Source organism: Poecile atricapillus, chromosome 14 (genome assembly GCF_030490865.1).
Source record: "Poecile atricapillus isolate bPoeAtr1 chromosome 14, bPoeAtr1.hap1, whole genome shotgun sequence".
Classification (NCBI taxonomy): Eukaryota; Metazoa; Chordata; class Aves; order Passeriformes; family Paridae; genus Poecile; species Poecile atricapillus.
In genome coordinates, this window is record NC_081262.1 from 14,970,286 (window position 1) to 14,998,174 (window position 27,889).

General features: G+C 46.9%; 1 protein-coding gene across 4 annotated transcripts in view; it reads left to right on the forward strand.

Annotated features, from left to right (window-relative positions):
* The first annotated feature begins 11,267 nt into the window (after positions 1–11,267).
* The window catches only part of EPN2 (epsin 2), a 38,895-nt gene continuing 22,273 nt past the window's right edge, over positions 11,268–27,889 (forward strand). For 3 of the 4 annotated variants that reach the window (XM_058849734.1, XM_058849737.1, XM_058849736.1), the window contains exon 1: positions 11,268–11,415. The gene's annotated coding sequence lies outside the window, so the exon portion shown is untranslated. Of the gene's footprint in view, positions 11,416–17,281; positions 17,365–27,889 lie in introns of those variants that run through there. The other variant, XM_058849735.1, reaches the window with a different exon arrangement.

Consider the following 27,889-nt stretch of genomic DNA (forward strand, 5'->3'; position numbering starts at 1 on the left):
AGCTCCCAGGGCTCTGGGGGCCATGCCCAGGTGACAGCTCCCAGGGCTCTGGGGGCCATGCCCAGGTGACAGCTCCCAGGGCTCTGGGGGCCATGCCCAGGTGACAGCTCCCAGGGCTCTGGGGGCCATGCCCAGGTGACAGCTCCCAGGGCTCTGGGGGCCATGCCCAGGTGACACCTCCCGGGGCTCTGGGGGACATGCTCAGGTGACAGCTCCCAGGGCTGTGGGGGACATGCTCAGGTGACAGCTCCTGGGGCTGTGGGACATGCCCAGGGGACAGCTCCCAGGGCTGTGGGACATGCCCAGTGACAGCTCCTGGGGCTGTGGGACATGCTCAGGTGACAGCTCCTGGGGCTGTGGTGACCTGAGGCTGAGGTGTTTTGGCTCAGCTGCTGGTGGGAGAAGGAACCGCGCGTGGCAGGAATTTGGGCAGTGCCAGGGCAGATGGTGACAGCCGTGGGGACACGGAGGGAGGAGGAGGATGAGGAGGAGGAGGTTCCCTCGCCGGGGATGTGCGCGGTGCCACATCCCGGGCAGCGCAGGAGGCGGAGGGGCTGCTGGAGCAGAGCTCCGGATGCTCCACGAAAGGCCAGAGAGAATCCGGGCACTGTGCTCCTCCTGAAACCTCCATTCAGGGCCCAGACGGGCAGGACAAGAGGGAGGAAGCGGAGGGGAGATGCAGCACTGAAGGGCTCTGTGTGTGTGGCCGGACGGATGCAGGTGCAGCTGCGGATCCCCGGATCCTCCACGCTGCCCTTTCCTGCACTCCGGAGTCCCCCTGAGTCCCCAGCCCTGCTGTCACTCTGATTTATTCCACACTCTCTGCTGCTGCTTTTTCTTCCTATAGGTCTGTGTGGATTCTCTGAAGTCTCATGCAGGGTTGGGCTGTCCCTCGTTTCTCTGACCTCTCTCCTCAGCTGAGTATCTGCAGGAAATGTTTACTAATTAAATAGCTGTGAAAACTCTGCCCAGCCTGTCATCAGCTGGGGCTGAAATGAGACTCAGAGGATACACGGGAGAATCCACACACGTGGCCTTGCCTGTCTCTGTATTTCCTGTATCCACTTGGAAAACCAAGCTGAATAAAGCTGCAGTTTGGTGGCAGAGCCCTGTCAGGGCACTTGTCCTGAGTGGAGATTTTTCACCTGTGCAAGGCAAGAGGAAAAACCGAGTGCAGATTTTTTTATTTTTTTTTAAGGAAGCCACAATAAAACTGATGAATTCCTCCCAGGGGCTGTGTTGGGTTGTGATTTCTGACACAGCTGTGGCAATCCAGGGTAATTTCAGTGAATTTCACTCCAGATATCTGTGTGTAAATGAGAGCAGGATCTGGCCTGTGTTAAAGGAACACTGCCCAGGGGTTTGCTCCAAGATGTGTGCTCTTGCTTTCTGCTCTCTTAGCAAATGCAGCACTCCTAGGAGGGCAATTCTGCATCTTAAATAGAAAGCCAAGGCACTGCTTTCTCTTGAAGTATTCCTGTAGAGCTGGAAACAGCATTTGCTTCAAAGAAAGAATTTGAGATCCCCAGGAAAATGGGGACCTGAGCCCCCTCCCTGTGAAGCTGATGGCAAAGGAACAGCGTTGCTCTGACAGGGATGATGATGTCAGGCACTAACATTAGCACAGGTAATAAAAACCCTCCCCATGTAGGTGTGTTTGGCACAAGATGCAGCAGCAAGCAAAAGCATTTGGCAAAATCCCGTCAAATATTTGTTTCTACACCGTGTTCCTTTCAGCATCTGAAATGCAGATTCGTCATCTTCCTTCCTCCCCTCTGTTCCTCAGAAGAGCCTTCTCAGGCTGAAAGAGGAACTGGGTTTGGGTTTTTCTGGTTTTTGGGCTTTGCTCTGGGAGGCTGATGGTCACTACAGGGTGAGCAGCTGCTGATGAGGGGGCAGCAGGGCACGGTGGTGTGTTACCTTTGCCATTTTAATGTTACAAAGTGATGTCCTGCTGTGCTGCAGAAACTGGGATTTCAGAGCCATTTCATGTCAGGGGGGTTTAGGTGTTGGTTATGAGGAAAAGGTTCTTCCTCAGAGGTGCTGGCACTGCCCAGGCTCCCCAGGGAATGGTCACAGCCCCAAGGCTGCCAGAGCTCCAGGAGTGTTTGGACAATGCTCTCGGGGATTGTTGTGGGATTTCTGGGGTGTCTGTGCAGGGCCAGGAGTTGGATCAATGATCCTTGTGTGTCCCAACTCAACATACTCCATGACTGAGCCTCTGGCATTGCCTGGGAGCAGGGAACTGGAGGCACCACAGGGCACAGGATGTCTTGGAAGGGCTCAGAGGAGCATTAGGGGCAAGAATTTGATCGTGGACAAGCTCCAGCTCCAAGTGGAGGGGTTAATGTCGAGGGCCAGGTGGCTGGAGGAGCTCAGGAAACCTCTGGAGCAACAGGAACAGTCTGGACTGGGTGCAAAGGACTGGAATCTCATGTGGGAGACGCTCAAAAACAACTTGAGCAGGGACTCCAGCCCCTCTCCACGGTGGGCACCTGTGTCTTCTCCCCCTGGAAACCAGGTTAGCACAAATCCTATATCCCAACCTGATACCTGCTCGCTGCTCCCTCAGCTGGGATCAGGAATGCAGCCTCCAGTGGTTTGCAGCTGTGCTGTTCTTGTCTCCCCGGGGCAGAGACAGTTCAGTAAATCAATTTAGCATATGTTTAAATCTCCCTGAGCACCCCTGGGTGCCGAAGGCTTAGGGAAAGTGCCAAGTGTCTGCAAGGCTCAGGGGAGGCTTTAGGCTTGAGGGTGGAAAATGTGCCAGTCCATGGGGAGTCTGGGGAAAGGAGCTCCACAGGGATGGAGCTTTTGGGAGAAACCCAGGAGGGATGGGGAAAACAGCACGTGGCTGCTGCTCTCGGCCTCTGCTCTGCAGGATGACAAACATGAAGGTCTGGAGCCAATGTGTGGGAAGAGAAGAACATCCATCCTGCTTAAAACCAGGTGTCCAGTCCAAAATCTGAGCACTGGCAGTGTTTATAGCAAATGTTTGAGGATAATGGGAGGATATAACTGGAGGGGGACTTCTCACAGGGGTGTGTGGTGATAGGATAAGGGGGAATGGACTTAAGCTGCAGGAGGGCAGGGTTAGATTAGATATTAGGAGGAAATTCTTCCCTGTGAGGGTGGGGAGGCCCTGGCACAGGTTGCCCAGAGAAGCTGTGGCTGTCCCTGGATCCCTGGGAGTGTCCAAGACCAGGCTGGACAGGGCTTGGAGCAACCTGGGATAGTGGAAAGTGCCCATGGCAGGGAGTTTGAGCTGGATGATATTTAAGGTCCCTTCCTACCCAAACCAGTCTATGATCCTCACTGAGAAGTGAGTGAGCAGACAGAATTGCACACTGTGTTCTCCTTGGATTCAGGAATTCTGGGCACCTCCCAAACTGGAGCTGTGTCTGCAAGATGCATCTTGAAAGAGGCACTCGTTGAGTGACAGCATCTGCAGCTCCCTGCCTCCCCCCAGGCTCTGATCTCAGAGCAAAACAAGAGGTCCTGCCCTGCCTGGAGGGAAAACATCGGAGTCTCACGTTTCTCTCTCCAGGGCAAGCTGGAAAAGCTGATGCAGACATGCTCTGGAAGGCCCTGTAATGAGGAACAAGGCACAGGGTGCTGTGTGGAAGTGCCTGTCAGTTTGCATTTGAGGGTCAGTCGGTGGCTTTGTGGAGGAAATGGCCTGCACAGCCCAGCCCTTCCTCCCCGAGTGCTGGAGATCCTGCTGAGCACAAAGAACTCCTCAGCTGAGCTGTGCAGGTGCCACAAACCCTTCTTCCAGCCCACTGCTGACACATGTGGGGTTTTCATGACATCAGGCATTTTGGGCTTCTTTAGTTTTCACCCCCTCCTGGATTGGATTATTCAGCTGATGTTTCACCAAAGGCCACTCTCAGTACTGCCAGAATCTGTTGTGGTTTTGTGTGGTTTGCACCCCATGCCCCTCCCAAAACGCTCTGAGTGACGTGGGAAGCATCTTGAGGGACAGAGGGAAACTTGCTGTCTGTAGCAACTTGCTCTGCAGTTATTTTGATTGAGGTTATTGTGGTTTGTGCCCCAGAAAAAATGGGGCTGTGCACAGCCAGTTCCCAGCAGTGCTGGTGCTTGCCTGTCACCTTCTCCCATCAGAGATGTTTGATTTCTGAAAATCACAAGGCAACAGACCCCTTTGACTTCCTCTCGTGTTCACAGGGTCAGGGAGCAGTCCTGTATTTCTCCATCTCAGTCCATAAGAATGTGGAAGCTCGTAGGAGTATTAATTACAGCCAATTATAACCTGCTTGACTGGCTAAGGTGCTCAAATGGCTCCTGAGACTTGCTGTTGTTGAGGAGGGACATTTTCCTTCCACCAAGTTTTTGAGGTGCCCAGAGCAGGGCTGATCCATGGAGCAGCTTGGCTGGATAGTGTTAGGATTGAACACGTTCTGGAGGAATTCTTGCCTGCAGTGCTGTGCAGTTTGTTTGCTTTGTGGAGCCCCGATGGCTTGTCATGAATCTCTTCCAGCCCAGCTGGTGAATTTTTTTAATCTGCTTGTTTATTACACAGGGACCGTGTATTTACAGCTCTGCAGTGTTGTTTAGGGTTTTTTACAGAGTGAAAGCTTCTGGGAAGCCCCATTGAGGATGAGATGGGGCAGCAGGGACAGGTTTGGAGTCACAACTGTGCATGCAGATATGAAAGTTTCAACTGGCTCTGTGAGCCTGGGAATGGAGGAAGTTACTTGCAAGAGTGGGAATCAGAAACCCAGAAATTGGGCCAACTAATTAAGTGACTGGCTGGGTGCTGTGCAAACACAAACCAAACAGACAGCTCTCAGTTTTCATCTGTCAAGGGGGAAAGCTACCAGCTTGTCAGTGATGGGCATCCAGCTGTAATCCAGGGTTGTGGCAGCACTGTTCCAGCCTCACTGTTTAAAAGACACAAAATACCTGCAGCTTCCAGCACTTGCTCTACTTTGGGGGTTACATCTTTGTGTCTAAAAGCAAGGCTCTGAAATTTGAGCTAAAACTGGCTGTAGCTGTGCTGCTCAGCTCCCAGGGCTGGAGCTGAGGTGGCTTTCCAGGCATCGGATGTTCTGGGAGCAGAGCCCATGTGAAAGGAGCTCCAGTTGTCGCTGTGATGCCCCAAATCTCTGTGAGCACCACACTGTGTGTGATTTCATTTTAATGCTGATTTCAGTGCTGGTGCCCCTGATTCACCCCAGGTAAGGGGTGGATGAATTGCTGCATCCGATTCCTGTGGGGAATATGGCGCTTTCTGGGGTTTTGTGCTTAAAAATGGAACTCCTTGTGCTGGACCACGTCCTCTGCCAGCAGTGGCCAAGTGGGTGCTTGGCTGTAGGTACACATCACTTCCCCTGCTTCTACAAGTGTATAAAGTCTTTTGTCACCGTTTCCAGCCAGGACCAGCCAAAAATCCCTGTCCCAGCAGGAGAGAGGAGACCCAAATCCAAGAGGATTCTGCAGAGCCAGGAGTGTAACTCCTGACACGTTCCTCAGGGCGTTTTCCCTCAAGGTTAGAAACAGCTGGGAGGAGTGAGGACAATCCCTGGCCACGTGAGATCCTTGTGCAACTGCCCAGGTCATCCTGCAGTTGGGAAGTTATTATGGAGCCTCTATCAGCCTGAGGATGGGCCTGGGGCAAAAGGGAGGGTCTGACTCTCAGGGTGACATTCTTTGGGTGGCTGCAAGAATGAGGAGGAGGAATTCTGTCCATCAGCTCCATCCTGGCAGGAAGTCCTCTTGTTGTGACAAGGAGGAAGTGAAGAGGGATAGAACAAACTGTACCAAGCAAAAGGGAATGCCTGTCTTCCAGCAGGAGCTCACAGGCTCTGCCTTGGTGACTTGCTTTGGGGAACCAGATGGTGACAATAAATAAGCCTGACTTTGCTGGGCCTGAGCCTGCCACTCCAAACTGTGCAGATGGTCCTAATGGGTGAGTGCTCCCAGCCTGGAAACAAGCAGCAGATCCAGGCTCTTTAGGTCAAATGTGTTCCTTGTGTCCTATAAACCCAGAAAAATTCCTCCTCAGCAGTCGGTGTGGCCTTGCATGGCCCTGTCCTCTCTCTGCTGCTGATGTGGGTGCTGATCTGAGCCTCTGGTGAGCTGGTTCAGGGAGCTGAACTGGCTGAGAAGCAATGCTCCCCTCCAAAAAAAGTGATTAATCTTCACCACAGGTGGTATAAGCCGGTGCTGGTGGCAGGGAGGGAATGGGAAGGGGTGGTGGAGGAAGGGCAGGAACCACAACACCCTGACTTAGGTCAATTAAAACTTGTGGAATTTCACCCCGAGGCTTCTGTGGGATTTAATGTAAGCAGCACAGTAGCCTTGGCTTCTTGCTGTGGCATGGGAGAAACTGCACCTCCGGAGCAGTAAGGAGAAAGGAATGAGGGAAGGTGCCCACATGATGAGAACAGCTCCAGCTTCTAAAGAAACACAACACTTGGTAATTACTAGAACTAAGCACATTCAAACTGCCTCTTGCACTGTCAGAGCACATTCATTTTGAGAAAATCAGAATGTGCTGGGCTTGCATTCTCCCTTCTCTTTTCATGAATCTGCCAGCGTGTTCAGAAAAGGTCTGGTTTGAATACCCATATTAGAGGTGTATTAATTTTGAACTTGTCAAAAGGAATATTTGCATTGGAAACAGTTCTACAAGTTTGTCTGCATCACGAAGGGAACGACCCCCCTCCTGCTGGCTCTGTTCTGATTAGCTTGGGTTGCTTCCAGCTGAACTCAGGCACAGGCTCACTGGGTTCTACTCTCCCTCATTCCCATCCTTCTGCTTTTCTGCCTTATTTAAAGATGCCTGAAGAAGCCAGGCTAAATATGATTGGAGCTAAACTCTTATTTTGGTTCTCCTCGCTTTGTAGACAAACCCTGGAAGCGTGGTAGGGCTGCAGACCCCGTGGATCCCTGTGTCTAATTGAAGCAGACAAGGCTGTAACTCAGACTTTGCATATTTCAATGAAATATTCATGAATCCAGGAGAGAATAACCCGGGGTGAACACCAAGTTGTATAATCTGAATATATTCTCTATAACTGTCAGCAACATGCAGACAGATCAGAAAATTCCGGGGAGGGTCTGTGCTCGTTGAGAAACAACTCGCTGCTTTGGCTCTAAGGACAATGATGATTGTGTTTGCCCAGACTATTTAATTAGCAGATTTCCCAAATTGGGCTCTTAGGGACTGAAGTCCCCATTTATCCCATGTGGAAGCATGTGGCTTCCTGGGAAGACTGGGAAGCTCCAGCTGCCACTGGAGCGGAGGGTGCCCAACCTCCCGAGACACGAGGCCATTTCTCACTTGGCTATTTAATCCAGCCTGAAACGCTGAACATTAAACACACCTTCATTAGATGATGCTCGTCTCTATTTCTGCATTGATTCCTCTGAAGGACCTGCAGGTTAGGAGTGGGAAGGAAAATCAGTAAAGGAGCAAAATGACTGTGATTTAGAGATCGGATTGCACGCAGCCAGGGCCGTGCATCAGGATAATGAGATTCAGTCTTGTTTGCTTACAAGCACTGGAGACTGAAGCAGAAAATGTGATCCACCAAGCCAGCTCTCAGGAAATGAGGAACAATAGAGTGAGGAAATCAAATTTCAAACGGCAGGGATATATTTATCGAGTTTTCCTTGGGATTTTTGCAGAGCTTTGGGGCGTTTTCTGTGCAGTGTTTTTTTCGGGCAGCCGACATATGGCTGGAGGATTAGATCACTGCAAAGCACCGTTGTTTGTGACCTATTTGTTAATGCGGGGCTGGGGTCAGCGACAAGAGACAAATGCCCTTGTCATCGTTCAGGGCTTTTCAAGTGCTGCTCCTGTTGTCCCTCGCACCGTGGCCAGACGTTTGGAACAAACTCATTAGCTAATTAGTGGTGTGCTCAGCCCCACGTGGGTGATATTCCCATTATGGCTGCGGAACAGGCCCTCCTGGGGCTCCCTGGCAGCTGCTCTTCCCTAGGTTTCTTGGGAGGGCAGCTGGGGGAGGATGTGCCTTCCTCATCTTCTCTGGGAGAGCCTCCTGCATTCCAGACATCCCACTCCTTATCCTCCTGCTCCTTGCCTTGCAATGGTCCCTCTACTCCCACTCGCTGGATCCACTGCCACAGCTCCTCTCTGGTGACCGGTGACAGGACCCAAGGGCACGGTGTGAAGCTGTGCCAGGGAAGTTTAGGTTATTAGGAAAAGGTTTTTCACCCAGAGGGTGCTGGGGCACTGCCCAGGCTCCCCTAGGAATGGTCATGGCCCCAAGGCTGCCAGAGCTCCAGGAATGTGTGGACAATGCTCTCAGGCACAGGGTGGGATTCATAGAATCACAGAACAGTTTGGGTTGGAAGGGATCTCAAAACCCCTCCAGTTCCACCCCTGCCATGGGAAGGGACACCTTCCATTATCCCATGTTGCTCCAAGCCCTCTCCAACCTTCCACAGCTTCTCTGGGCAACCTGGTCTAGTGAAACGTGTCCCTGATCCTGTGCAGGACCACAAGTTGGATTTGATGTTCCTTGTGAGTCCCTTCCATATCTCAAGGATATCCTGGGAGTCTGTGAGCTGCCTTTTCCGTGTGGATTGCTCTGCTGGTTATCAGGGTGGTGCCAGCTCCTGGTGCCCAACTCAGACTGTGAATCGTGGCCTTGGACTCTGGTTCTGCCAACGCAGCTGAAATGTTGTGGGCTGGGAAGGATCAGAGATGGCTCAGGTCAATATCCAGGACAACCTGTTCCAAAGGGAAGTGTTCTGCACCAGCTCCTGGGCTTCAAATCACAGGACAGTGACCTCCTTTTGCTAATATGAATCAAGAGATGTAAATCCACTGCCACAAGGCCACCAGGAGGGAACATCCCTGTGCAGCTTGGGCAGAGCTCTACTGGTGCAGCTCTAGCACTCATGTCTGCCCTGGGTAGCAGGAACACTGCAATTTAAGGCATTAACAAGGATATAATAATGAAAAAAATAAGTGATTTTACTTGGCTGGTTTGTTTTACTTGCACTAAGGGGCTTGATCTGGTTGATAGAAAACAGTTTTTTTGGTGGAAGTGTGCCAGCTGCAGGAGGTTTTTGCTGGGTTTGCTGATTTGCACACTTAATGATGTAGACAGACACCTGGGATGGAGCTGGGAATGGAGGGGAAGCTGCCGCCTGCTCTGGAGAGCTGTCTGCCCAGATCTGGAAGGAACATAGGCAGGAGAGAAGGCAGCAGGAACAATCTTGTTCTTCCCATTTTATTTTAACCAAGAGCTTTCTTCTCCTCCCTTAGAGCTGTCAGCACCAGATCATTAGGATTAATGAACGTGCACAGAAACATTGGGTTTCCATCACTGCTGTTTTCTTGCAAAGAAGAAAAGGGGGAAGTACTCTTTCAGCTCCTGCTGATACCATCAGATGTGTGCTGATCCCTTATTTTTTTCACCCAAAATTTAATCCTGCCTAGCTCAAGGTTAGCAGCTAAGCCAGAATCACAGCTCGCCGCAGAAGATTTGGAGCTTCCCAGATGGTGTTCAAGGCATTGGAATGTGCAGCATTTCTAAACAAGTTGCTTTTAATACAGCTCACTCGGTGTTTCACTGCAGTCCTCATTCTTCTGTATTTAAACCTCAAATCTGTGGCAGATTTGATAGTGGGTCCATGGGAGGAAGGGTTGGGCTCTAAGTGGTGGATGCTCCATCCCTGGAAGTTTCCAAGGCCAGGCTGGATGGGTCTTGGAGCAACCTGGGATAGTGGGAGGTGTCCTTGCCCCTGGCAGGGATTGGAATGAAATGGTATTTAAGGTCCCTTCCCAAACTATTCTGGGATTTGATGAAGTTTGCAGTGCTCAGCTTGACCTTCCTTTCACTTAAAAGCAGTGACTCATAAACTGGATTTTGCTCCACATTTCTGTTTTCCTATGCTTTCGTAAGGCACGATTCCTCAGGAATTTGGGTTTTAAATAACCAGCGGCACTGCCCTGTGCCAGCAGTGATCCAAGCAGAGCTCTGCTATCCAGCTTCTCCCCTGGCCTGCGCCAATCCTGACTGTCTCCCGAGCAGCCCCGTTTCCTTGAATTGTCTCTCATGGTTTTAAGATGGGAACAAATATATTCAGGGCGGACTACAATGAGAGCAAAACCTTCTCCAGCCCACGATGCCGGACACAGGTTTAGTCATTATCCCGAGGGGAAGGACGTGAGCTCTGACCCACCCAGACCTCCCGGCTCCTCCTGCCTCTGTGTCCCTGCTGAGCTCCCCTTCATCACCCAGAGTGGCAACCCTGATCCATAAAGTGTCCCCTTAGCCATAAATGTGTTTATTTCCTATTTGCATCTTCACTGGGAAAGTGTAGTATCTGTGCTGTGTGAGGCAATGGGAGCTGTGCCCCTGGGGAGGTTCAGGTTGGACATTGGGAGGAATTTTCTCATAGGAAGATGGATTAAATATTGGAATGGGCTGCCCAAGGATGTGGTGGAGTCGCTGTCCCTGGAGGTGTTTAAAGGCTGGATGTGGCACTCAGTGCCGTAGTCTGGTTGACAAGGGGGTGTTTGGCCACAAGTTGGACTTGATCTCAGTTCTTTTCTGAACTAATTCATTTTATGATTCTGCTTTGAGGGATGCCAGCCCACATTGGACCTCGATTTTTGGGAGTCTACCCTGCCCTGAAATCAGTTTCTCCTGGGTGCTGTGAGTGTGGAGGGGGAGTGTGTTCCCCAAGCCTTCTCCTTCCATCAAAGGCAGCCCCAAATCTGCTTTAAAGTGTACCCTGACCCATAAATGTGGTTATTTTGTACTGATAGCCATTATTTTGTATTTTTTTGTCCCTGGATTTTGGGGGATCTCTAGCTCTGAAACCAGCTCCTCCTGGGTTCTGTGAGCACTGAGGGGGATCCCCAGAGTTCTCCTTCCATCAGAACCAGCTCCAAACCCTCTTTAAAGGGTTGATTTCCTTCTCTAAAGCGTTCCCTTGTCCCATAATTGTGGTTATTTTGTAATGACAGACTTTTTTTGTATTATTTCGCCCAGGTTTTTGGGGGACCCCGGGGCACTGCGAGCACTGAGGGGGCTCCCCAGGCGCTCTCCTTCCATCAAAAAACCGCCCCTGCCCGGGGGCCGATCCTGCCTCGGTCCTCACGGGCGCCGGCTTTGGCTGCGAGGAGCCGCCCCAGGAGCGGGGGAAGGAGGGGAAGAGGGAGTGAAGGAGGGGAAGAGGGAGGGAAGGGAGGGAAGAGGGAGGGAAGGAGGGGACGGGCAGCGCCGCGTCCCCCCCGCCCTCAGCGCGGCCGCGCCTCGGGGCCGCGCGCGGCCGCCGGTTCCGCCTCCTCCGCCGCCTCCCCGCGGCCGCCGCCGCCATGTTGGATGGTGCGTGTGGGTGTCAAGCGCAGCCCGCGGCCGCCGGGCACCGGGACACCGGGACACCGCGCCCGCCCCGCGCCCGCAGGTCAGCGCGGCTCCCGCGGGCTGCGGGACGGGGGGGAACCGGCGGGCGGCCGCCGCGGCCCCGCCTTTCCCCTCCGCGGGGCGCGGGGTGGGCGCGGGAAGGGCCCCCGGGGGTCCCCGCGGGGAGGGCGCGGGGCCGCGGTGGCCTTTGTTGTCGCCGGTGGGTGGCTGGGCGGGCGGCGGCGGGGATGGCTTCGGCCCCCGCGGCCCCAAGTTTGGGCCTGGCTCCCGATGGGCCTCCCGGGGCTGCGGGGGATGGCGGGGCCTGCGGGCTCGGGGGGCTCCCGGCGGCGGCGCTGGGGCGGGGGGGCTCCGGTCCGCCCTGTCCGACCCCCGCCCCCGCCTTGTTCACCTCCATCCCGGAGGGCCGGGGGTTTTTTTGTTGTATTTTCAGTAATATCGTTGTTCCGGAGATGTGTATTAATGCTTTTAATAATTTTTAAGGGGCTGTTTTCTATAGGGGGGGCTTGGACTAGATGATCTCCAGAGGACCCTTTCAACCCTAATAATTCCGTGATTTTCTGTGGTTCTGTGATATTCTCTCTCTGTCTTTCTATATATTTACACTGATACGTACTTCATATATATTTTTAATTTTCTTTTACCTGCAGTACCTGTGATGCTACAGATTAGCGTTGGGTAGTCAGCGAGCTGTATTACATTATTGCTGTGAAATATATTGAAGCAGTAATTATCACAGGCTGCCCACAATGGAAGTCCCCTATTTTAAAGCCGTAAGGCTTTAATGTAAATGTTAAAATATTCATGTTCAGATTTAAAGCTCTAAGGCTTTAAAACTGGCAGCGTTTGGTCTCAGTTTTATGGGTGTGTAATGCTTCCCCCTCCCCCTTCTCAAGTACCGTATCGACACTGATCTGAAAAGCCAAGTGAGATTTTAAATTTACAGCAATTGGACATATTTTTTTTCTTCTCATTTATTAAGAAAATGACCTGAATTATCTACATGCTCATCCATTTTCAACAGGAGGCCTAAAAGACTTGTTAGGATTGTGAAGCTGTTGCAGATGTTATGGGCTGTAGAGTCCGACTCGAGGAGTTCAAAATGCAAATCAGGCCACGAGATTAAGTTTTATTGTTCTCCCCACTGAAATATCTTTTATGGTAATACAGAACTCTTGCATAATTCTGGTGTGTTGCTGTGTTTTGTGAGACAGGAGGTCATAGGAAATTGTATTGTTGGGGTGTGAAATGTGGGATGAATGATTTTTTAAAATTAGAAATAGAAATATATTGTAATGGTATCTTTAGTGAATTGCAGCCTGTTCAGGAGTTACTTCTAAATATGTTTGTCTTGGCTGATTCTCAGATGTGTTATTTTTGAACAAACTCAAGTATGGAGTTTTACTGGGAAGAATCAAAACTTTTGATAAATTTTCCTTTATAAGCTTGAAGTAATGGTAAACTAGCTCGACAGAATTTCAGCGATAATCATACCCATATTAAATATTTAACTATGTTATCAAAAATTATCAAGCACAAACGACCCATGAGTGTGCATTCCTGAAGGCAAATTCTGATAAGGCCAAATTGACTGTGGGTTCCATTTGAGGAAGTTTGACTTGGGGGTGCTGATTGTCATTTCCTTGATTCCATGAAGTAATTCTGCAATGCTAGCCTTGTGTCACAACAGGTCTCTGACACAGCAGCTTGACTTTTACATCTGCTGAGGAATGAAAATTATTATCAGCCTTTAAGAAATGTAATGTAGCACTCACAGGGTCTTTGAATCCCAGAATGGGTTGGGTTGGAAGGGACCTCAGAGCTCATCCAGTGCTACCCCTGCCATGGCAGGGACACCTCCCACTGTCCCAGCTTTTTCCAAGCTCTGTCCAACCTGGCCTTGGGCACTTCCAGGGATCCAGGGGCAGCCACAGCTTCTCTGGGAACCTGTGCCAGGGCCTCCCCACCCTCCCAGGGAGGAATTCCTTCCCAATATTCCATCTAACCCTGCTCTCCTGTCAGTTGGAAGCCATTCTCCCTTGGCCTGTCACTCCAGACCCTTGTAAATAAATGGGCTCTCTCCATCTTTCTCCGTCTCTCCATGAACTTGTCTCCTGAGAAAAAGAAGTTGACTTGTTCACTAGGTAGAAGCTAAGCAGTGGTGGGTAATATTTGGGCTAAGAAAGTCCTGTTTATGAGTTACCTGGTGGTTGTGGAAGGACCAGAGGAGAGGTCCCTGGCTGGTGATGTTCATGTTGGTTTTCACTTCCATTATTCCTACAGTCACATTTAATGAAGAGTTCACAAACATCTGATGTCCAGTATAATGCAGGCATAATGCAGAAATGAATTCAGCTTGCACTGACCACATCATTATTTACATAACTGGTTAATCACGCTAGTTTTGTTCCAGCTGTCAGCCATTTGATTGCTTTAAAACTTGGAGCTTTTATGGAGCCTCAAATCTTGGATCACTGCTGGGAAATGCCAAAGGCCTAATTTGTTACTTCATAAAAATGCTGATAGTCTCTCTTGATACAGAAATCGGGGTTTTGTTTCTGTGGTTGGTTGTTTTTTTTTTTTTTTTTTTCCTTTAGAGAGAAATCATTAAATGATAATCAGTTTAAGGGAAATACATTAAAGAGTAGTTATGATGTTCCTGATCTTGCTTTTCTTAGGTCTCGTACGTAGGATGGGGAAATGACTCTGGCTTTTGCTTGGTGTAGAAGAATATAAGTTATTCTAATATCTTTCTTTAATGACTGGTACTCAGGAAGCAACTTCCCAGTCTTCCAGGGCCATATTTGCAGAGCGCTAAAGTGTCCCTTGGGATGTTGCTAATAGAAAATGAAATGTGCCTGCTTTGTAGGAACGCCTGTAATGTTCTTTTCCCACTTTGCCTCGCTCTGATCTGTGCAGGGAAAATATTGAAACATACCAGTATCCTGCTGGCTTAAGTGCTTCAAAGAACAGCAGGTTTTTGTGTGTTTCAGTAGCCTGGCTGCTCATTAAGAAGGCAGGAGACTCCATGGAGGAGAACAACATGGATTGCTGTCCTCTGGAATAAAACCTGCTGGGGCTGATTGTAGATCTGCTAGTGTTGGTGTGCTCCAGGTTTGGTAAGGACTGGGCTGTGCTGAATAGCAGACCCTAAAAGGTCTGAGTTAATCAGTTTAGCTGGTTGTTTCCTGTTCTGCATGGAGAAAAAATTCAGAATGGTTGAACATGAGAGTGAATTCAGAGGCTGTGGGCTTCAGGCTGGATCTAGAACTCAGTGGCTGTTGGGCTGAGCCTTTTGCTGAGTGGTAGAAAGCTACAGGAAAACTGGTATTCTTTATCATTTTACAAATAACAGTTTTGTCTCTGGTTTCCAGATTTGGGGTTTGCTTGATTTTATGATGCTGCTCCAGACCATTGATAAAGGCAAAATGGTTGGGTCAGAAGGTTCTGTGGTGGTTTCTGTAGGTAACCAGTGGCTGTAGGCAGAGTTTAAGGAGAGTAGCTTAAGTTACCAAGATTGAGCTTTATGTAAATATCTAATAGTGGAGTTTGTATGAATGATACTAATTAGAAAGTCAGTCTAGAAGTATTTTGTGTTTGTTGGTTGCACTGGCACTGGAGATGTCTGCAGAATTCAGTTTGTAATTCACTATTGTGCCTTTTTACATAAAAATATAACTTTGAGTTACTATGCTAGCACGATGCTTTTCTTCTGTATAGATAACCTTCAGCTCATTTTTCTGGTATTGTTACAAAAATTGAACTTGAATTGATCTCAGAGCCAATACCCTGTGTTGCATTAATTGTTAACTGTGTTTCTCTGCTTCCTGTCACCCAGGGCTGTTAACATAAATGCCTCTAACTGGTGCCTCGAGCTTGTGTTCAAGGTCAGGCTTGGGCTGTTGACGCCTCCTGTGCCTTGGCTTGCAAAATCCAGCTCTGTGCAGGTGGGGAGGCAGGAGCTCAGGCTCGGACAGGTCCCCACTGGCAGTGGGAGTGCAGCTGCCTCTGGGACTGGGTAAAACCAGTCCCAGCCCAGGCCTGGATGCAGCTCCGCCTTGGAGGCTCCCCTTATCTGTGTTTTATGGTGGAGGTGGCTGGGGAAGTTTGAAGGGATCTCAAATGCACTCTTGTTTTGTTGTTGTGATCCATACAAATTGTTTTCAAGGCATAGTTTTCCTTCCCCTTTCAGGAACGGAGCTCCCTGAGCTGCCTCAAGCAATTAGCTGGAATATGTGCTTGAAATCTCTGCAGTTTCCTTCCACCCTGCTTCTGCTCCTGTTCCTGCCTTTCCTTCCACCCTGCTCCTGTTCCTGCCTTTCCTTCCACCCTGCTCCTCTTCTTGCCTTTCCTTCCACCCTGCTCCTGCTCCTGCCTTTCCTTCCACCCTGCTCCTGCCTTTCCTTCCACCCTGCTCCTGTTCCTGCCTTTCCTTCCACCCTGCTCCTCTTCTTGCCTTTCCTTCCACCCTGCTCCTCTTCTTGCCTTTCCTTCCACCCTGCTCCTGCCTCTCCTCCCAGAGCTGTTTTAGTTTGGCCATGTTGTCTGCAGTGCCTGAGCCTTTCATGTCACCATATAATAATAAATCCTGAATGGTCCTGAGGTCCAGGAGAGTTTGGAGGGTGACCCAGGCAGGAGAGGCCTCTGTGCTGCTTCTGCAGGCATGGGACACACCTGTCTCTTGGAGGCTTTTTTGTTTCTCACAATGCAGCACTCAGTGAACAATATTTGTACAAATTAAGTAATAAATTGGTTTTATTTTGAAATTTCCAAGCTGCTTATTAGTTTAAAACCATGCCAGACACCTTAGTTAGAGATGTTTTATGTTCACCCTACCAGGCAGAAATCTGAAGACTCCCTTGCCTTGTTTGCTTTTCAGTGTTGCAGGAGTTATGGCCAGTTTTGGGGGCTGTAGTTTTAGAACTGATTAATTAAAATAGATGGTGGAGTCTGGGGGTCATGGCTAAAATTCAGCAGCCAGACACTGGTTTAATCTCTCCAGTATAACCTCATAGAGACTTCCCTGCCCTTCTGGAGATGTCACTTACATAATGTGATGGCTTCTAAATTCAACCTGGGAGTTTTCATTATTTAAAAGCAGAAACCCAGGCAGAGCAAGCTCCCTACTTCTGTTTGCTGGGTTTGAGTTTTGCCACCAAGAAATGCCACAACACCCGTGGTCCCCCTGCTAGGGAGAAATCCCAGCACTAATGATGTCTGGGATGTTCTTTTACATTTTATCTTTATTCTCCCAAATCATATTAATTTCTGGATTTAACATCAATTTAGTAGTTTCTGAACCTTTGCAAGGGCAATGGTCTTTTCAGAGCTTTGCTAGAACAAAGACATTTTAAGAATCTTAATAGAGAATCGTATAATCTTATTACAACTGCTCCTGTTTAAATCACTTCCTTGTACTTAAATAACAATCTGTCACCAGCTATTTCTTGATTGTAGTTTTTGTCAGTTGCAATTTATCCCCCTCCCTGGTTTGCTTGTACTTCTTTTTTCCCACCTGATTGTGCAACCTTTAGGTTGGCAAAGCTCCTTCTTTCTCACGCAGTTTTTCTGAGTCCAAAGGGAGTAATGTCATGAGTAAATTGCTCACTGGTGTAAGGGCTGTGCAGTTCACCAGTAAAACCTTTGTGGGCCAAACCCCACTGAAGCAACTGATACAGACAGTTCTGATATTCCTCAGGGACAGAGCAAACAAAGTATTTTTAAAGGTAACTTCCTCCCCTGAGATGGCAGCACAAAAGAATCCTTCAAACATGTTTCCCTCTAGGTAGGAATTCTGTTCCCAGGAGGTTCCTCGTGTGAGCACACCCCAAGCATCACCTCGCTTTTGTCATTCTGATTTTTATTTATTTCTTTCTTTTTAGTGATGAGGATTTCTTCAGCCAAATCTGTTGACCCAATTGCTGCTGAAGCTGCTTTTCTACTGACTTTCAGCTCTGTTTGGACAGGGATGAGGCTTGTGACAACAGCAGTAAGGCAGAGATGTTTGCTCTAACCTATGAAATCAGCCAGAATTGAAGATCATTAATTAATCCTTATCTGCAGAGCTGTTTTACCATGCCTGTTCTCTGGTGAATGGTCAAGCACAGTGTGCTCTGCCACATGGTGCATGTAAAGGAAAGCACTTCAATTGTTACTTGAAAACCAGAACTTTAATATTTTAAATAATTAATTAATCAGAGAAACAACCCCTCATTTTGTGCCATTGCTGGATTGTGACCGGTAATGTCTGGTTAGAAATTCCTGATCAGGCATTACCCTCAAAATTCAGATCCAGGGAAGATCTGGTGCATCTTTAAAATGCCCCTGCCCAGGTATTTAATTATTTGATGAAAACCTCTTTCTCTAATGACCACTGGAAAGTATAAGCTCCCCTCTGTTGTGTTATCTAATGAAATATTTGCCTTCTGAGCCCATCCTGCCTTATTGCAGGGCTTTGATTGCTCCTTGCAGTGTTCTGCTGCTTGCAGTGATTTTTTTCTTTTTTAAGGACAGAATGCATATTACCTATGAGAAGTGTTACTATATTTTGCTGCTGTTGTTGAGCAGAGTTCATGAAGTTAAACTTTGTCTACCAATTTAGAAGAGTTTCTCAGAAAGTCAAGATAATGCCTCTGCTGGAATGTTTTTAGATAAACGACATAGGTGACACCGACTATTTTTCTTAGGAGTATGCAAATGCAGATCAGAAATTAATTTTTTGAGAATCTTTTCAATTTATGTATATTTTTAAAGCAGAAATTTCTATCTGCTGCTCAGAGGAACAGCATGACTGTCCTTGCACGAGGCTATGATTATGCAGCCCATGGTTTTACATACTTTTGCAGCAAAGCAGCTGCTTTCTGAAGATTTTATTGGTACTTGGGTGACTCCTCTGAAAGATATTTATGTTTATATGTTTACTGGTTCTCCTGGGAAGCTTTAATAAGGAAGTAAAATACAGGAATGTTTATGATTGGTTTGACTTGGCTTTCAGAATTCTTGTAGAGAAGTATAAAAGCTCGAGTACAGCAAAATCACTTTTATACTGGGGTACTGCAGAGAACCACTGAGGTAAATCATCAAAGGATTTTTAGTCTGCAAAACTGCTTAAGTGTTGTATTTAAAATTTACAAATCGCTGCCCCCTTTGTGAGACACTGAGACAGACTGAAATGTCTGGCTCTTTTTTACGTTTGACTACCTAGTGAATAATCTCCTTTTGCCTGGCCTGCTGCTTTAAACACACTCAGTGCTGCAATTGCCATTTCGGTGTCTGTCTGCCAACCAATAGTGTCTGTGTATATTTAATTTCATCATAATACGACCGTAGGATGCCTCCAGGAGTATTTACATCAGCTTTAAAAGTCAGGACGTGTTGTATGGCTGGAGATTTGGAATTTTGGGGAGTGCTCTGTGTGATGAGAACTCTGCTGAAATGTTGAGGAGTGAAGAACAGCAGGAGAGTTTTGTAGCTTGTCTTTGTCATTCTGTTTTTAATTTGCTTTCTGAGGGAGGGGTGTGTTGTGCAGGAGATGGTCTGGATCAAGCACATCTTTCACTCAGGAGGGGTGAAGGACCTGTTGATCTGGGCCTGACTGGGATCCCTGGTTTGAAATGAGTTTTTAGTGCTGTTTGCTCTCAGGTGTGAGTGCAGGAAACACGCTCCAACATCCTGAATGCAGGAACACTTTTGTTCTCTACGCTCTGTGCAAAATTGTGTCTGGATGCCTTGGCTTCCAGCCAGGCTTTTAATCTCTTCTTTTTTGTGTCAGCTTGGATAGTGTATATAATACTATAGTGCCTTTTCCTGTCCCTGGAAATGCTGATTTTTAGTTTTATTTTAAGAAGGGTTTTCTTACTCAGAAGAAAAATAAACTTTAAAGGAGGAGGAAAGTCTGTGCTGTTTTGTTTTGTTTTTTTCTTTTTAATTTCTTGTTGTAGTTTATGCTTTACAGAAAAGCCTGAAATATGCTGTCAAAGCTTTGTCTCTTGTCTCACAAATTCAAAATTTAGAAACGGGGCAAGGTGGGGAGAGGTCTCAAGGTAGTTGGAATGAGAGAAGGGAAGAATTAAAACCACATTCAATGCCCATCAAACGTGTGAAATGGATGTGCCTTTAAATACCACAAAGCTTATTCTTCCATCCAGCTTGACCAGTCTTTTGTCAAATCTCCTATTTTAACTATTTAAATAAAATACGGTGACTTTGCCATTCTCTCCTTTCATGGGAAAGCAGAGTAAAAGAGAATTAAGCCCCGCCTGCCTCTTCCATGCTAAACAGATGCAAATCAGAGCCCCCTCCCTCCAGTTGCCTCTTCTCTCCTTCTGGGTTTCATTGTTTTGATGAAAGCTGTTCTGGTGCCAACTCCCAGCCCAGAGGGCAGGTGAGAGGAATTAAAAAAATCCCAGATTCCAGCTCGGTGATTAACATATCTTTTGGAGCTTGTAATGTCATCCTTGCACACAAAACAAAGTCGCAGCAGCTTCACAGAGCAGAGGTTTGTCAGAAAGGCAAACATCAAAGTGGCAAGAAAAGAGGAGTTTATTTAAAATATAGCAGAAAGACTTAAAACATTCGTGCTCACCTATGAGAGCTATTAAAAATTTAAAAAAAGCCTTTGAAGGCAAGCATTAAAGATTTAATAGTATTAATTGAATTAAGCCGTGGGAGTTGAGGATATGTAGACACATGTGTGAGTGTATGTTCTGAGACATCATCTGTGTTAAGGCAGCAGAGGTGCTGAGACCTGAATTAGCTGGCCTTGCTTTCTAAGGGCTACCTTAACAAACCCCTATTTATTCATGGGGTTAATTAGAGATTCCATTAGAGCTGAGAGTGTAAACACAAGGAAGGGACTTAGAGAGATGGAAAAGTGCAGAGCCCCCCAGCCGTGCCATCCCTGGGCAAGGCAAAGCTGGCACAGTGCTTTCCAATCTACATTTAAGGATAATTTTGTTTATATCATTAAGGCTGTTTTTTATTTTTTTTTCAATAATAGATTCCTTTTCCTTTGTTGTGAGAACTGTAACTTAATACTCTTGTACTCCAGCCACAGGTATGGGCTTTTTTTTTTTTGGCAGCTAAACTTGCATGTTACTTGATAATTGTTTTCTTTTAAGACTGGCTGATTTTGGTAGCTTTTAGCTTTTCTTACGCATAGAACTGTCACTGTTAGGAAAACTTCTTGCTGAAGGAAGATGTTTTTCCTTCCACAGCTCTGTAAATAGGCAAAAAAATGAAATTACAGTTCAGTGTGATTGCAGTAACCTGGTGTGGAGGGGATTTTCTTGTTTTTTTTTCTTTGCAAATTAAATACTCAATTTAAGGCTTAACGTATTTCCATTGTACATTAAAAAGCGGGGAAAAACCAAATCCTTGTGTCATTTATAGGAAGAAAGAGCACTGAAAGCTCCTTGCAATCCTGCAGGTGGCTTGGCAAAGGAAGGACATGTCCAGGGGGAGCAGCTCCAGGCAGGATTTGATGGCTGTGGGAATCCTGGTGTGGAGAGGCACCACCAACCCCATCCAGAGGGAAAACAGAGCTGAGGGAGATCTCAATACATTCATTTTTCCTTCATCAGGGAGGTGTCTGCTGGCAGTGTGGGGAGGGTTGTGTGAGCCCTTCCTGCTGCAGATGTAGTTACCAAATGATTCAGCTCGATGCCGTGCCCACGGGTTGGGGCAGTATTGATGAATTCATTACTGCTCTCTGATGGATGTTAATGGGCTGGAATTTCTTCTTGCATTTGGACTAGGTGGAAAGCTCTTGGAAAAAAAAAATAAAAAGGGAAAATGGAGCCGGGTGAGTTTTTAAACCACTTTTGTGTTCTGCTTCTAAATCTAACCAGAGAATGTTTTTAATGACTTGGATGAAAACAATGGTCAAAACAATAATCACCAGACAGCTCTGGGAGGGACAGGGAGGAGCAGTGCTGCACAGGGGATTTATTGCATTTTATATCCCAAACCACAATCAGCTGCTTTGCAAACAGAGGTGGGTATTGCCTTTTCCATGTGGATTCCTGAGGAGATATCTGGAATTCCAAGGACATGATCCAGTTGCTGCTTGCAGGGTATCAAAGCTAAGGGGGTAGAAGATGTTCTCTGCAAGAGCTGACTGGAAGAAAATGACCTTTAATGAAGGAACAGGCACAGATGCTTTTGAGTAACAAGTCTTTGTCATCCTCTTTGAAACGAACAAGCTGCCTCCCACTCAAATAATTTTCCGTCTAAATATCCAGAATAGATAAAAGAGTAGGTAGAATTTTACTGCTGGAGGATGGATTCAAAAAACTTGAGGAATTGTTATGCTGACAGCTGAAAATTTCTGTATGTCTGCATAGGAGAATGTGGGATTTACTGGCATTTTCAAACCAGATTTTTTTTTTTTCCTAATTCCACAAAAATCATCAAAATAATAATAAAATAATAGCAAATATTTTTGTTGTTGAACAAGGATGACTCTTTTTTGTTCTTGAATGAAGGAATTGGAAAGTTTGAAGCAGCAAAATGAGGCAAAATCCTTATGTCAAATGTGCAGATGTTTAAAGAAAAAAAAAAATCTTTAAGTGATTGACTTCCATCAAAGCTGAATTTAAAAATACAGCTCAGAATCAGGAACTGGGGCACCACAGAAGTTGACCAAAGCGAATTATTTTTATATTATTCAATATTCTTGAGTTCTGTTTCCTGGGAACCAGAATCCAGGGTAGATCCAGGTTGCTGGTGGCACAGCTGGAACCTCTCCTGGAATTGCTCCTGCCAAGGTGGTGGTGCTGGACACGTTAGACAGGTCTGATAGGAAAGGGGAGAAGAGGTGGGTTGGTTTGGGAAGGATTTTGGAAACTGTGCTGTGTATAGTATGAAAAGATAGGAGATATGGAGGAGTCAGAGGGAAAACTGAACATTTGGTGTTGCAGGACAGAGGTAAAATCAGGGTGGGAAAAGGGCAGGGCAAAGATTTAATGAAATCTGGTAAATTTGGAGAGTGAGGGACCACATTTCCTCCTCTATGGATGTCTTCAGCATGGAATTGCTGTGTCACTAGGCAGGAAAAGGAGATTTCCCAGCACCCCTGTTGGCAGTCCTTGCACAATTCCTGCTGAACCAAGTCCCAAATCAAAACCATCGGCTTCACCTCCAGTTTGAGCTTCCCAGGTGCAGCTTTGCCCAGTGAGCTGTAACTGGAGACTGCTGTTGAAATGACTGCTGCTCCCCTCATTTGGGGTGTTCTTTCAAATAATTAGAGTGACCTTGGCATTAATTGGTTGGGTGAGTGAGCAGCCCCAGCCCTCCCTGTGCCGCTGCCTCCCCGGGTGTGTGGGATCGGGCACCGGAGCGTTCCTCCTGCGGATCTGCTGGGAGGCAGAGGGGAGCAGGCAGGAGCTGGGAGAATCCCATCCTCAGTTCTTCTCTGAGCCCCACTGCTGGCCAGCAAATCCTCCTCTGGAGCCCTGGGCTTTGGCCAGAGTGTTCCTCCAGGGATGGGCAGGGAGGATTTGGGGATGTGTTTTCTACTTTGCAGTCGTACAACAATTTATTGACACAGTCCCAGAATGTTTGGGTTGTTTGGGAATGTTTGGGACACCTTCCACATTCCCTGGCTGCTCCAAGCCCCATCCAAGCTGGCCTGGAACACTTCCAGGGGTCCAGGGGCAGCCACAGCTTCCCTGGGAATCTGTGCCAGGGCTTTTCCACCTTCTCAGGGAAGGATTTTCTCAAGTCCAATCTCATGAGCAGACAGCTCATGTACCTGAATTTCTGAGGTTTAATGCAATCTGATGTAGTTACCAGCTCTGCTAGTTCAATGAAGACATTTTGTTGACTTTTCAAGATGATTGTGCAAAATCTGGTGGCTGTGAGGGAAGCCACTTGAAATTTTATGCCATGAATGGACATTGATGAATGTGAGTAGGATATTAAATCAATCTCTTGTTTTCTTTGCAGGCTTGTGGTTGGTGCTTGCAGGCAGCACACTTAATTAAACTGGAAAAAATAGTCTTTGGATGTATGGACAGGTATTTCTTGGCATCTTGTTCTTCTTGAACAATCCTCTTCCTTAGAAATCCATGTCATAAAATAAAAGTATTAATCCTTCAGCTCCTACCAGTAGTAACGTGGAGAGTTAAACTGTTTTTCCCCCCTAATCTTTGTCATGGTGAGCATTTGCCTCTGGCCTACTGAGTATATTAATGTGGTTTCATGTCTGGTGTGTGTAGGAGGATGGGAGAAACTGCACTTGGTGACGTCTGCTTCATATTAATAAAAGTACAAAATCAATTTAGTTAATGAAATCATCGGGTAATTTTAAGTAGCAGGTATCTTCCCAAAAATACATTCCCAAAATATGGATGGAGTCTGATGCATGAGCACACATCTTAGGTGAATATGAATTGGAAAAATTGCAGTTCTGTAGGAAAACACTGGGGCTTAAAGAAGAGAGCTGGAATTTTGTGGTCTTGTATTTTTTGCAGTTCTTTCTGTGTTCAGGCTGCTCTGTGAGGGCCTGAGCAGGTGCCTGTCACCCCATAACAGCCTAAGTGACAAGGCTGGACTTCTCTAATTAGTAATGGATTCTAAGGCACATCCTCTGGCAAGAGTATTGGATATCCTCTTCCCTTCCAAAAGGAAAATATGAAAGGAGAGAAGTGTCTCCTACTGCCCTTAATTCAGTTGAAAATGCAATTCAAGTGTACTTGGTAAGCTGAATTTATTTCAGATTGTTACCTTTCAGTCAAGGCACACATTGGGTGATCTTTCTTCTACTCATTTTGTGAGAAAACAGATGAAATGCTTTTGTTGAAGCAGGTAATCCCCAGAGAACAAATCCCTTTGGGGAGTTTGGGAAGGTATTTTCACTGCCCTGTTGGATTAATTTGCATTTGGCATTTCTGGTTCAGTGCGTAATGGCCTGACCTCACACTGGTCTGTAATTCTGCAATATTCTGATATTCACTGCACACCTGCTGCATGAAGAATAAACTGGGATGTGCCCAGAGTGCAGGTGGCACTGTGGGTGACACTTGACCTGGCCATAGTGTTATTTTTAAAGAGCTGTTGTCAAAGCTCGTAATCCTAAAATTAGATCCCAGTGCAGGTCGGATTTGGGGCGTGAGTGGTGATCTGCAGGTCTGGCAGAGCCGTCCCTTCTCCCAGCCCTTCAGAGCACATTTACAGCCACCCTGTCAAGAATTCCAGCTGCAGAGGCCAGTGGAAAAGGGGGAACAAAACCCCACAGAGGCTGATGGGGTTGGGGGTGACAAAACCCCACAGAGGCTGATGGGGTTGGGGGTGAAAAAACCCCACAAATGCTGATGGAGCTGGGGGTAACAAAACCCCACAAATGTTCATGGAGCTGGGGTTGACAAAACCCCACAAATGTTGGTGGAGCTGGGGGTGACAAAACCCCACAAAGACTGATGGGGTTGGGGGTGACAAAACCCCACAAATGTTGATGGAGCTGGGGTGACAAAACCCCACAAAGACTGATGGGGTTGGGGGTGACAAAACCCCACAAATGTTGATGGAGCTGGGGTGACAAAACCCCACAAAGACTGATGGGGTTGGGGGTGACAAAACCCCACAAATGTTGATGGAGCTGGGGTGACAAAACCCCACAAAGACTGATGGGGTTGGGGGTGACAAAACCCCACAAATGTTGATGGAGCTGGGGTGACAAAACCCCACAAAGACTGATGGGGTTGGGGGTGACAAAACCCCACAAATGTTGATGGAGCTGGGGTGACAAAACCCCACAAAGACTGATGGGGTTGGGGGTGACAAAACCCCACAAATGTTGATGGAGCTGGGGTGACAAAACCCCAGCACCTGTGGCTTGGCAGGTCCCAAAGGGACGTGGCCAGGTGGTGCTGCTGTGTTAGAGATTTGCTCCTCACCCCCCTTCCCAAACACTCTGAGAAATGAGCTCCCTGTGGAGCTCAAATCCTGGGAATTTAAGGAGACAAGGAGTAAGAAAAGGTGCTATGGAGAAAACAGAACCAGATTTGTGTCCGTAAATCTCTTTTATGCCTCAAAGTCTGCTCAAGCTGGAGCTGCTTTCCCCTCAGTGAGGCTGAGACAGGACTGTAAAACCAGTGCAGAATCAAACCTTGGCACTCATGAATATGCATAAATTTAAAGGAGAATTATCTTTCACCATTAACTCTTTAAATAAAGAAATAATTTGGCCACCTGCTGTCTGTGAAAGCTGACCTTGTTCTCTCATTTGTAAAAGGGAGTGGAAAGCTTCCAAAACTTTGAATTTTGAACCATTTCCTCCCCTCAGAAATTACACTGAAGAAGACAAGCATTTAAGCTGGGAAAAATGGAAATGAAACCTTTCCTCTGGAGTTAACCCTGTTCTCCAAACCCTTTGCCAATCTGTATTTGTAACTCGTTTCCTAAATAATTTTGAAGGTTGAGGAAGGGCATTGATGGGATTTTCAGGCTCTTCATTTTGCTGTTTTATTCCCATGAATTGCTGTTTTCTCTGCTGTAGAATAGCAAAAGAGAGCTAATAAGTGTTCTGCTTGTTGGATTTTCTGTGTAGTGCCAAGTGTCTTGTCTCCACTCAGTCCTCTCCTCCAAGTGGCCACGATGCACAGTTGCCCCTTTTCCTGTTTGGTTTTGGGAACAGTGTTTGGATTGCACTTGAATATTGTATCATAGGCAGGGTAATGGTACCCTCTGGTCAGTTGTTCTCTGAGAATAATTAATGAAGAGAGAAAAAAAAAAAATCAGAGAAATATTGAGGTTTGAAAATCTGTCTGGCAGTGTGGATTTAGTATAAGAAAAATGGTTTTTTTTCTGCATTGTATTCCTGATTTTTATGTAAAGGTTTGTGCTCGGGGGTTTTTTTCTGATTTCTGAGCTGTTTGTGGAAAGTGAGACTTCCTAAAACAGTGGGCTTGGATTTAGACACATACTGAGCTTTCCCAGGAAAACCAGGATATGAATTTAGTGTCAGGCAATGGGAATCCTTTTTCTTTGCCATAAATAGGAGCTGACTTCTTGTTGGGATTGGGGTTGTGTGTGCAGGTGGGTGTTGGTGTTTGTCTGGGGGAGCTTCTTCATCAATCAGCACCTTCTCTGAGCCTGATCCTTTGCAGATTGGCAAGAATTCCCTGATTTATCCCGGAATAAAGGTCCCTCCTGCCTCTGTCATTGCAGCCTGCTAGCAAGGAGAGCAGATCTCTGGGGGTGTGTGTATTCCCACCTGAGAGGGGAGGCTGCAAGGCAGGGATATTTTTATGTAGATTGATGTCTGCAGATTCAGATCAGAGACTGACTGAATTAATAGCTGTTTTCCAAACCTCCCTTTCCGTGCATGTGACTTACTGTAAATGTCTAATCTAAGGATATTTGTTGTCTGTAATACTGTTAATTAAAATTTTATGCAAATAACCAATGAACTCCTGATGCTTAATGTTAATTTTCACACTTGATATTAAAGGCTTTTCCTATATTTCCTGTGTATGCTTAGCTGGGCTATGCAGATATTTACCTTCAGGCTGATATGAAGGGCATTTTATCAGTGCAGACAAATCCTGGTTGGAGTTTTACATTCCAGAGGTGTGAATGGATTCTGCTGAAAGCCTGTCTATAGGTGGATTTGTGGGGCTGTTTTCTTTGAACTGAGTTTATGAAGGACTTTGTGGCTTGGCCTTGGTTCTGTGTTAGTCTCAGCAAGTTAAAGATGTTTCCTCATGCAGATTTCATTCACTGAGCTTAATATCTTGTGAGAGAGATGGAGTTCAGGCAAGAATTCCTTCTGTCTGCACATTTTGTGGAGGAAAGCACCAGGAGAATTCATTATTTGGGTAATGAAAGTGTTGGGATAGGGAAAAGGGCACGGTGTGTTTCCCTCCAGGTAACACAGGTAAGCTTCACCTGCTCATCTGCACATCTGTTTGCTTTGCCATTTGGAGATGTCAGGATACTTCAAAATCAGAGAAAATGGCTTGTAGGGATCAAGAGTGAAAATGAGGAAGGCTCCTCAAGACTAAACTGTTGAACTTTCACAGAAATCTGCTCGAGCCTTTTTCCTGTTAACCAGAAACAGCTTTAATCAACTGGTCTCGCTTTTTGCTTTCTTTGCAACTCTGCTGTTAAAAATGCAAACTCACATTTTTGCTGAAGTTGCAAGTGCATTGTGCTTCCTTGTGGTTTGTTGTGAGAAGTTAATTCACTGAGGTCTCTGGGGAAAAAAAAAAAAATCTAAAGTTTCTGTGTAAGAGTTTGATCATGTGTTAGAAACGGTTCCTCACTTTTATGCACTTGGGGTGTTTGGCTTTTTGATCTGTTTAATGATACAAGAGGTTCTTGAAGTGCTGCAAGTCTTGAGATAATCCAGGAAAAGGCTTCCATTGAGGGAGCAGTGTTTAAAACAGTGTTAAAAACAGGGCACTTGGGTGAGGGTCAGTCCCACTGCCAGGACAGGAGCTTGAATATTGGTACAGCTGCATTGGTGAGGGGAACACCAGCTCCATCAGCTTTCCATCCTGTCATCCTTTGGG